This window comes from Rhinolophus ferrumequinum, chromosome 18 (assembly GCF_004115265.2).
Source record: "Rhinolophus ferrumequinum isolate MPI-CBG mRhiFer1 chromosome 18, mRhiFer1_v1.p, whole genome shotgun sequence".
NCBI lineage: Eukaryota > Metazoa > Chordata > Mammalia > Chiroptera > Rhinolophidae > Rhinolophus > Rhinolophus ferrumequinum.
In genome coordinates this window covers 42,153,253-42,164,721 of record NC_046301.1, presented here as the reverse complement: position 1 = coordinate 42,164,721, position 11,469 = coordinate 42,153,253, and the positions used below count along the sequence as shown (strand labels likewise).

Genomic DNA, 11,469 nt, shown 5'->3' with positions numbered 1-11,469 from the left:
GAAGACTCTTCTAAAAAGGGTCTACAGCCTAAAAGATAGTCTCTTTCTCCAAATTAATGACAGCAATGAGGATTATCATTCATTTGCCTTTCTCTGTTTGATAGGTGGCAAATTATAACATTTTAATTGGCATTTCCTGTTTATTCATGAACTTGACCTTCATTCCACATTTACTGAAGATGCATATTTCTTTTAGTTTGTGCAAATTGTTTATTCATGACTTTTGCCTATTTGTATATTATGGTGATCATCTTATCCTTTGCTTATTATAAAGTTCTTTGCATACAAGTAATGTAATAGTTTTCTCTTATGTATTTCAAATATTGTCTTAGATTGTTATTTTTTAATTATGTGTATGGTGTTTTATAATCTTAGTTATTGCTTTATATACAGACAAAACTAACAAAAAATGTCATGTATAGTTTCTGCTTTACTGTCTTATAGAAGGCTCTTCTCATCTAAGAATTATATAAACTTTAATTATTAAACTAATAAGAAAGATTTCAGCAAAGAAACCAGGTACAAGAGCAATATATTATTTACCATAAAAGAAGTAAACACTATAAAGTTTCTAGGAATAAACTTTATGAAACATATGCAAAACCTTTATGGAAAATACTATAAAACTTTACTGAAGGGCATAAAAGGAGTCTAGAATAAATATAGAGATATTGTATGCTATCAGGTAGGAAGACAATATTGCAAAGAAATGTAAGTTTTTAAATTAATCCATAAAGTTAATTCAATTCTAATAAAACTCTCAAACACATTTTTAATAGAATTTGACATGCTAATTCTAAAATTAATATAGAAAAGTAAATGTGTAAGAACGGCCAAAATAATTATGAAAAAGCAGAACCAGGAGGAATGATTTACCAACAAGGCTTTACCAACAAGGTGTTGTGGATGTTAGCCATCTTCTTATCCCAGCCCTCAGTACTTATGAACCAAGAGGTCATGGTAGTAGGGCGGGAAGTCACATATGAGATCAATGTACTTTTCCTCGCTGAGAGAGACCATTCCAAACTATACTCTATTGAGAAAGATCATTTTTGCGTATTTTAAAAAATCGGATAGCAAATTATTTTAAAAGGGATGTTCTTCCTTTTCTTGGCGCTATAAATACCTATTTGAAATATTTTTTTAATAGATATTAAAGTTGTTGGGATCTTTTTCTTCATTCTCTCCCTCAACTAGAGGAAAATCTATTTCAATTGACTGCTGACCACAGAGAACTATTTGAATTGGCATTGTTTTTATTGCTCCTTAATTCACCAATTGTTGAGTACCTTCATCAAATTATCACTGGAGAGCAAGTGGATGTGTTTCACGCTAAGTCAAGTTTCTGGTTTCTGGTAGGCCCTTACTCGGTGCACCTTTGATAAACTGAGCTAGCATTGTCTATTCCCATTGTCTGAGACTGGGTAAGAACCCAGGAACAATACAATAATTACTGTTCACTCTGGCACATGCCCCTAAGACTGAACCAAGGGATAGTGGGGGGTGGGAAGCATAATTGCATTAGCTTAGACTCTCTCCGTCTCATGCTGTGGATCCCAAGTTGTTGTTTAATCGAGTTCCATCAGCCTTGTATTTTGTGGAGTTAATTTATTACATTTATTTTGATTACTGTGTATTTCCACTGCCAGTCATGCCTTCATAGCTATTTGGGTTTGAAAAACTGGAAAGATGTGCTATAGAAGCAACTAAATAGACAATAATTTACCAATAAATATTTTTACCTAACTTAATGGAGTGCCTAATAAGCTACACATTTTAAGAATTTTCATTCCCACTCTTTTTTTTGTTTAACAAGAACAACTGCCACTCGGAAGGTTTGTAAATAGTTTCTGCCTCTTAGGATTAAGACTGCAGTTTTTCCATGGGACATGCTCTGCCCTGGAACAGGAAGTAACTACCATGAGGATGTGATTTAGGCAAGAAGATACAAGAAAAATGCTAACCCATTGTTTCAAGGAAGATTTCCTGAATGCAGGAAAATTGTCTCAATGTTGAAATTTCATATTGACACATAAAGTATTCTCTTCAATAAAGTAAATTGATTGCATTAGTGGTTTCCCCTGCTGATTAGACCCTATTTGGTATGGTCTTGTCTATAAACCTGGTTTACATTGCCTATGAAAATTGGGTTTTGTTCTTAAAAGATGAATATGTGTCCTGTACAGGCCATTACTCATGGGAGACTTGCAGCCAAAGCTGAGCTACAACAGGAGGGTGAAGCAGGGCTGTTTCTCTTCTCTCGGCCCAGGAAAAGAACAGGAGAAGTCGCTGGCTTGGGTCTTCTATGGGACAGAACAGTACGGACATCACTCCTTCATCGGGATGCTGGGAGTCAGAGCCAACTCAACGGCAAGAAACACACACTGAATTTTGGTCTCAGTCAAGCTAACATGCAGGTGGGAAGGAATAACAATTTCAGATCTCCTTATACTTAGAAAGTTGACCATGCATAGACCATACCTAAAAGAATTACCTAGGATATATTCCAGCAGAAACAAAAAAAAGAGTCATTTAAAAAGAGGATACTTGGGGCTTGAGAAAAAATCATAGCAAATAAACAAGTGAAAGCCATAGTTAAGCCTAAATAATTGTTGATGCATAACAAAGACATAAATAATAATCTGAACCAAAAAGTAACGCTGGGAGTAGGTTAATCTTGTATAAAAATAATGCGGCCCTGGAAAAGAAGGATGTTAATGTTTGGAACATTCCCAAGTATGGAGTTAAATGTGCCCCTCCCAAGTGAAAGCAGGCCTGGGGCTAAATAGGAGGCTGACCTGCTAAGGAACCTTTGTCAGATTTGCACCTCTGGCCCTAGTATCCACTTATTGATACCTCTGAATCACATTTATATGGCCCAAAGCCTTCAGCAAAGCCTTGTTGGAAGTCATAGTCATGGTCTCAGTTATATTCAGTAAAATTAAGAATAGCATTATTCCTTCTTCATGGCCAAGAGAGAATGAGAGCAAGAACAGAGACTGAGAAAGAGACAGAGAGAAAAAAACCCAGAAGATCAGCCATATTACAAGCTTCAGAAGTAGCACGTTGACAAACTGAAGAGACCAGAAAGAGATATTTGACAGACTTGTTCCAGGGTGCATACTGAGTTGCAGAAATCACCAGGTTCAGGGAGAGGCTAATTTCCAGCAAGTTGGTGGGGGGTTCATGCTGGAAAAAGGGTACAAAAAGGAAGTATAACCTATTTCATGGCCACAGAGTGGTAACGCAGAGGACTTATGGGTTACAGTAAGAAATTTTATCCTAGTCCCAGCTTAATTATTCAGGAAGCCACAAATGCCACTGAGATCGTAAGATGCTCTCAACAGAGTAAAACTATCATTTAGGCACTAGGTGGCTCACTTAGAGAAACCATTAAGTCAGGTGAAAGCGGATTTGCATCAATATGAGGCTGCCAGTGAGAACTCACGTATCCCTATTTTCATGGACCCACATAAATCTGATTACACACAGAAAACATGGGTGACACCAGATTCTCTGCTTCCCACTGAAGAAAGCACAGATTGAAAATTTGCTCAAATATGCATATTAATCTGAATTAGTGGACAAAAGGCTAACAATTTGAGAAATGAAAAATCACTGAGCTCTTAGAAATCATGTCATCTAACCATTTGTTCTTCAGCTGAAGAAATTTGTTTTTTTTCCAGAGAATTAAAGATTTTTTTTTCTTCAAATTTCAAGCTTATTTTTTATCCTCTTGTGGAATGGCAGGCTTCATGTTACAGTGTGGTTGTCAAAGCTACTGAAATGTGACAAATGTCATGTCTAAATGCTGCAGAACAGTATAACTAATGATTTTAAACAACAAAAATGTTATTTTACAGCTGAGATCTGATGGTTTTTAAGCCGAAGCCTGCGTATATGGCCAGCCATATAACTTGGGGATGTTTATTACCTATACATGTACATGCAAATATCTCCCCTACATACATATGCACACAGGCATGTATTAACTTATACGTGAAATTTATAAAATTATGTACATACGCATGCATGCACATCTACATACATATACCCGCCCTCACCCTGGAGCTCATTTTTCTAACACTAGTTAATCAGCTTCAGGCCCAATTACTATTGCTGCCCAGGATAACTATGTGATTTTAATGCCAATAGCAAGCACCTTTTCAGTGGCAGGGTAAGTCTATCTGTGCCTAGAGATATGTGTATTTATGTATGTCTGTATATGTATAAAAAATTATTCCTCCCTTTTATGCTTCAGTCATGTATTCAATAAATAGTCTTTTCACCATAGGTTTTGGAACTCTAAACAGTGTAAAATCTACTTCTGGAAAACTATATATGTTATCAACTGTATATGTTGAAAAGATATATTTTATATATATATATATATACATATATATATATATATATACTGGGAGTGCCAAAAAAATGTATACACATGACTCGTATTCATCTTTTGTTATCGGTATATGTTGAGTATTACAATTTTAATACAGTTTTTTCCTTTCTTAAAATGTGTATACATTTTTGGCACCCTTTGTATATATATGATATATGAAATAGGTTTCAATCATATATATGGTTGAAATATATATGATTGAAACCTATTGCGTACATATGTTCTCTGAATCTGGCTATATCCTAGCCATTTGATAAATTTTAAAAATAATCTCTTAATAGGATGTTATTATGATAGCTTTAAATAGACCATTACCTATATTTAGAATAGTTGATATATTGTAAAAGTTGACAAAATGATGTTTAGGATTTGAAAAACACTGTGCATCTGTATGAAATATATAAAGGACCTGGTTTAATTCATTGTCGAGGATTTTCATGTTCTAAGAGTGACCAGTATCCATCATTATTCTTAAAATTGTGGCTCATTAAGACTTTTATTCAAATAGCCCTATTTTTAAGCACTTAGGCAAACAAGTTCTATGTAAAAGGAAAAAATGTAAACGAACACCAAAGTGCTCATAGATATTTATCCTGTACAATGTGACTACGTAAAGATTGGAGGCTCGCTCCCAGTAGGAACACCTCCCGGTACATCATGGAAACCTGATTTGGTTCCTCTGCTCTGCAGCTATGCAGCATGTAAAATTTAAACCACTTCACATTAACATTTAAATTTACTACAGTGCAAATATTTGAGAATAACTTGCTCCTCCTGGTGAGACAAGAACCAGTGTTATGCTGAATATTCTTCATATCTATTTACACATTGAGCTAAAAGTTCACTATAAACCCGTAAACTTTGAAATTTGCTGAATATCAGCAGAAATGTAACCAAGCTAGCTGCAACTGCATTTATAATACGTGATAGTTACTTGAGAGAATGCATAAAATTTTCCAGGCTGTACCCTCAGTCTCATTGCTCTTGATTCCAAAGATCACTCAGGTTTTTAAGAACTGATTTCATATTTGCTTTTCCAGGAGCAGAGATGTCAGCTTTTTCTGCTTTGTCATCCTTATCAAGAGTAAACAGATTGAGAAGTGGCTCTGTCCCCATACTCTGCAAACTAGAATTTCTTTGGCTAATAACTGTATCCACCGTGTTCATCTGGAATTTTTTCAAAGCCATCACTTTCTCTTCCAGCGCTCCTCTGGTTATCAATCAGTACATGTTAACCACACGATTCTGCCCAATGTGATGGGCCTGGTCCATGGCTTGTAAATCACACGTAGGATTCTAGGCATGCTCCATAAATACCACTGTGTCAGCACCTGTTAAGTTAAGCCCCAGGCCACCAAAGTGACTTGTAAGTAAGAGAATATCTATGGATAAATCATTGTTAAACCGTGCCCCGAGGGAATGCCTCTGGCCGGGAGATATGCTACCATCTCACCTCAAAGAAGTGATGGTGGGGAAGTGAGGTTGGAAAAGATCGTGTTCTACTATATCCAGCTTGCTTTTAAGCTGACAGAACATCAGTATCCTGTGCTGGGCCACCACACACTCTGTGCCCCTCTCGGAAGTGCTGCCATTTCCCAAACCACAGTCCAACAGCAATTGTTTCAAAGCTGAGAGTTTAGGGACCTGTTGAATACCATGAAGAGAAGAATTCTGATCTGCCCATTTGTCAGTAGTACTCATGAACTCTGGATGTTGAGGTGTTCAGACTAACGCTGGGTGATTGCACAGTTTACGTAAATACTGTAATGCCTGGAATACATGGCCTGTCGCTTTAAGCTTTGGTTTTTTCAATTTCTTCAAAAAGTGCAGCTTAGCAAAATCCTCATAGAGCTGACCTTGGAGAGGACTAAGAGTACAGTAATAGTCTTGAATAATTTTGAGTGAAAGATCCTATAAACATATTCTTTCATTCTTCTCAAAAGAAATGGCAGGACTTGGCAGGGCAGTGCATCCATCACGAGATCACCTGCTTCTTGATCTCGACTGGAGCTCTGAGCATCCCTACTTGCTAATATAGGTTTTCCATATCCAGCAAGTTTGCTATGCTCAGTCCCCAAAAGTCCTGGCACGAGGAAATCAAATAATGACCACAGTTCCAAAATGTTGTTCTGTATTGGTGTCTCAGAAAGAATAATCCTATAATTAGTCAGCTGTTTTACTGCTTTTGACAATTTTGTTTTTCCATTTTTGATGACATAGCCTTCATCAAGAAAGCAGTCGTTAAATTTAATATTTCTAAACAAATCTATGTCATTCCTCACAATATCATATGAAGCTACTATCAGATTGTGCCTTTTTACTTGATGTTATAACCTTATTCTTTCAGTAGCAGGTCCAATATTGTGCAATGGATTGAGATATTCTCTGGAGGAAAATTTACCTACTTCATCCACCCAATGACCTGTTACCATTGATGGACTAACTATCTAGGAAGGAAGTGACATACATTCTTCCAATTTTGATCTTGCATATTCCTGGGCCCCGTGACAATGATTTCCTTCTAGAATGCAGATGGACTATAAAGTTTTTCCTAAACCCATGTCATCACATAGAATTCCATTAAGTTTATGCTTATTAAGAAATACTAACCAATTCACACCATCCTGCTGATATTTTCTGCGTTCAGTATTGATTGGCAGTGGAATTTTGTAATTTTCTAATTTCTTCCCATCTAACAATTGCTCCAAAAAGTGTCGCTCCTTGGCTTTCAATTGGACTAATTCTGACATATTTGGAGGGTCTGTAATGCCTGCCTCAAGTGGCATGAGTCTAATTAGTGTTGCAAAGCCATGAATCTTACACTGTCTGCCTGATTGCTTATTCTTCCCAACACAGGCACAGCTAAAAGAATCACATATGGAACAATACCGACATCCAATTGTTCCATTACACAGACAAGGGCTTCAATTGCACCCTCTTGTTTGATATTATTATATCATCAATTGCTCCCAGCCATGGAAGTATATTCTCCAAAAAAATATTCATTGTTTCCATGGTAGCGATTTTACTCATGACGCCTATACAACGAGCAGCCATGTGCCTCACTGCAGAGCTGGGTACAAGGGTGAAGCTCAGAATCCTGTTTCTGTTTCAAAAATTGGCAAAGAATTCACAAATTCTTAGGCAGGACCATCGCCCTTTTCCAGAAGAGACTTTCCATCATTTATGTCGGATATGTATTATATGTATTATATTTCCAATTATTTATGTCGATTGTATTCCTCAATGGACCAACCACAGCATCCGGGAGATGTGGCAACCTCACTGCCATTTCACCACCAAAATGCTTCACTATAGTTGTCAAGGCAAATTCAGCTCCTCTCCATTGTATCAGATAAGGTTTCTGGGCCTCATGAAGTTCAACAAGAATATTTCCACTACTTCCTGCAAGAAGATCTGCTATTTGATAAAGTATTCTTTAATTGAAAATTAAAGATAATTACTCTTTAAAACTTAAATTATTTAAAATTAAAGAAAATTAAAATGCTTTTTCTAAATATTTTCCTAAATAGTATTTTACTAAATATTTTCCTAAAACATAGAAGCAATAAATAATTTTTATATTATACTATTATTAGACCCACACGAAGAAAAGGATATGTAATCCAATGTCACCAAATGAAGAAAAATCAACTGGTTCCCCCATCTGCTGACAAATGGATCAAGGGAACAGAGAAGAGAGTACAGAAATGCACCCACTTAAAAAGGCACCAGAGAAATTCACTGGGAAAAGAAAAGTTTTTTCAACAACCGGGACTGAAATAACTAGATATTTATATAATTGAACCTCAAACCCTTATCTCACACCATAGTCAAAAATTAATTTCAGAAGAATCATAGACCAATGAAAAAGCAAAAACTGTAAAGCTTCTATAAGAAAAAATGGAAGAATACCTTCATTACCTTGGGATAAACAAAGATTTCTTAGGCAGGACACAGCAAGTATTAATCATAAAAATATATTGATAAATACAAGTTCATCAAAATTAAACACTTCAGCTCATCAAAAAACTATCAGAGGAAGAATAGGTAAATCACAGACAAAAGGACAATTTTCCCCATATGTATATCTAATAAAGGATTTTTTTCAAAATATATTAAGAATCTCTATACTTAATATTAGAAAGACAACCTAATTTTTTAAATGGGAAAAAACAACATGGACACTTCTGAAAGAAAAAGAAAATTGCCAATAAGCATATGAAAAAGGGCTCATCGTTAATCATAAGTGAAACTCAAACTAAAACCATGATGAAATTATCACTACAAACTCATTAGAATGACTAAAATTTTAAAAACTAACACTGGTTGGTCTGAATGTTGGTTAAATGTTAGATGCTGGTTAAGCATAAGTAGTTGGTTAAATCTTGACAGGGATGTGGAACAACCTAAACTTTCAAATGTACACTACTGTCAGGGATGTAAAATGGTACTTTACAAAACTGTTAGTTTCTCATAAAGTTGAACATGTATGTATGCTATGACTCAGCAATTCCAGTCCTGCATATCTACCCAAAGAACATAAATACAATGTTTGCAAAAATATCCATATTAGAATATTCATAGCAGCTTCATACAAAGTAACTCACAATGAGACATAGTCAACATGTCCAGCAACAGGAGAAAGAAGAAATTGTGATACATGTCTACAATAAAATGTTATCAAACAATGAACACGAAGCATGAATACTAGCAGCAAGATGTTTAAATCTCAAAAAAAAAAATATTGCTGATCCAAAAAGTAGACACAAAAGAATGCTGTCTTATTTCATTTAAATAAAGTCTAGAACTAGAGAAAAAATAATCTATAGTAAAAGAAACAGAACCCTGCTAGCCTGTGAGTTTGGAGGGTAGCAGGGATTTGGGGAAAGGGGAATAAAGAAAATCTCTGGAATGATGGAATGTAAGTAACACACGTATGTGCACTTATCCACTTAAGATCTATACTTTTCATCGTAAGTAAATTTTGCCTTAATAAAATAACAAAAAAAGTTAAAATAATGTGGTTTCTCTTTTTTTCACAGCACTGATTATTCTAAACCATGTGTCAATTCATTTTTTGTCAAATTTGGACCATGACTTTCTTGTACACCTTTTTGTTTTTTGATGCATTTCTCATTGCCTTTTCTTTCTCTTGAAGACAGAAAACGCATGCCTTCATCATATCCTTAAGAATGCCCATATTCTTCATTATATGAATTATAATGGCACTTGTTTTACTGTCGAATGAGTTCATCACAGAACTTTCTTTTCTAATTTCCTTCAATTGCATTTCAAGCTTGCTGCACACCTGTCAACATACGATTTTATTTTTAATTGCACTACTCATTCAGGCCCACTGTTTCTTAGACACCATAGCTTCACTTTTCTTAGATTCCTTTTTCATTTCTCTGGAGTACAATCTCAAGCAATATTTTAGAAACTGTAGAAGTTAAATCTTTTAAATTGTTGCATTCTGAAAAAGAATCTCTAATTTGTTCTTATAGTGAAGTGATTCAAAAATGTATAACTTAGAAATGTATAGAATTCTACCAAAATTATTTTTTTTTCAATCTTAAAGATTTTTCCTTAAATTTTTACAACCAATGAAATTTGATTTCATTTGCAGGTAGGTAAACATATTTTCCTTTATTTTTTAAAGAGGTTTAGGACATCTTTTTAACCTTGGTGATTTGAAATTTCACTAAGATAGGGCTACATGTAGGTTGCAATCCAGATTTGAGGTTATAGTAAACAGATTTAAAAACCAAATATCACCAGCCACAGAATCCATCAGACTTTAAGTTTCTCAGAACATAAAGCATTCAATTTGGTAACATTTATTTGTTAATTTAAACAAAGAATACTTGTTAAAAAATCTATCACATTCCAGGAACTATATGAGGAACTTGGGCTATAAGAGTGAAATAAAAACAGTTAAAAATGCCTGCTCTCCCCGTTCCCAAGTTTATATTCTAGTAGAAAGATACAGAAAATAAACAATAAATACAATTTAAATATAAGTAAATACATAAAAAATATAAATATATCAGTAAATATTAGAAGTTGATAAGTGCTGTGGAGAATAATGGGCAGAATACAGAAAACCGGGAATATGAAAGATCTGCAGTGGCATGGATTGAAATTGCAAATAAGGAAATTAGCACTATCTCTTGTAAAGATAAGACTTGAAGAAGGAAAGGAATCGATCTAAGGGAAGAGCATTACAGGCAGAATGCAGAGATATTGCAAATATCCTAAAACAGTAATGTACCTGCCATGTTTGAGAAACAGTACGGAGGCCAGAAAGGCTCTAAGAGAGTGAATAGGACAGAAAATAATAGGAGATAATACCTAAAATGTGAAGAGAGCAAATTATGTAAGGCCATTTTAAGGCTTGAAAGATTTTTAGAATAAGAGTGATATAATCTGGATTATGTTTTTAAAAAGAGCCAATCTGATTATTCAATTACAGATAGATAGATGATAGATAGATAGATAGATAGATAGATAGATAGATGATAGATACCATATATATTACACACACACACACACACACACACACACACACTTCTGTCTTTTTCATAAACAGATACTTCTGATTCTTTTTTCTCGCCTTTCCGTGTAACATTCCCTATTTAATGTAAATGAGAAGATCTCTGTAATTAACTCAACAAATATTTCATGACTCTCTTCTGGTGTATGGCATTGTTCATGGTGCTGAATATGCTGAGGAGACAAGTTGAAAGTTTGCTTCTCTCACAGAGAAAAATCAAGAAATAAAAAACCAATCTGTAAACAATAAAATAATTGGTTACAATAAATACTGTGTTTCCCCAAAAATAAGACCGGGTCTTATGTTAAACTGTGCTCCAAAAGACTCATTAGGGCCTATGTTCAGATGATGTAATCCTAAAAAATCATGCTGGGGCTTATTTTCCAGTTAGGTATTATTTTCGGGGAAACAGTATTGTGGGGGGAGTAGAAGCGACAGATGAGGTAGAAAGTGACTTGATGGCTACTTTAGAGGGGACAGTAAGGTAAGGCACTCTGAAGAAATAAAATTA

General features: G+C 34.9%; 1 pseudogene; it reads right to left on the bottom strand.

Moving 5' to 3' along the window:
• Positions 1 to 5,332: 5,332 nt before the first annotated feature.
• LOC117038455 (TATA-binding protein-associated factor 172-like) overlaps positions 5,333 to 11,469 on the bottom strand; it is a 33,614-nt pseudogene continuing 27,477 nt past the window's right edge.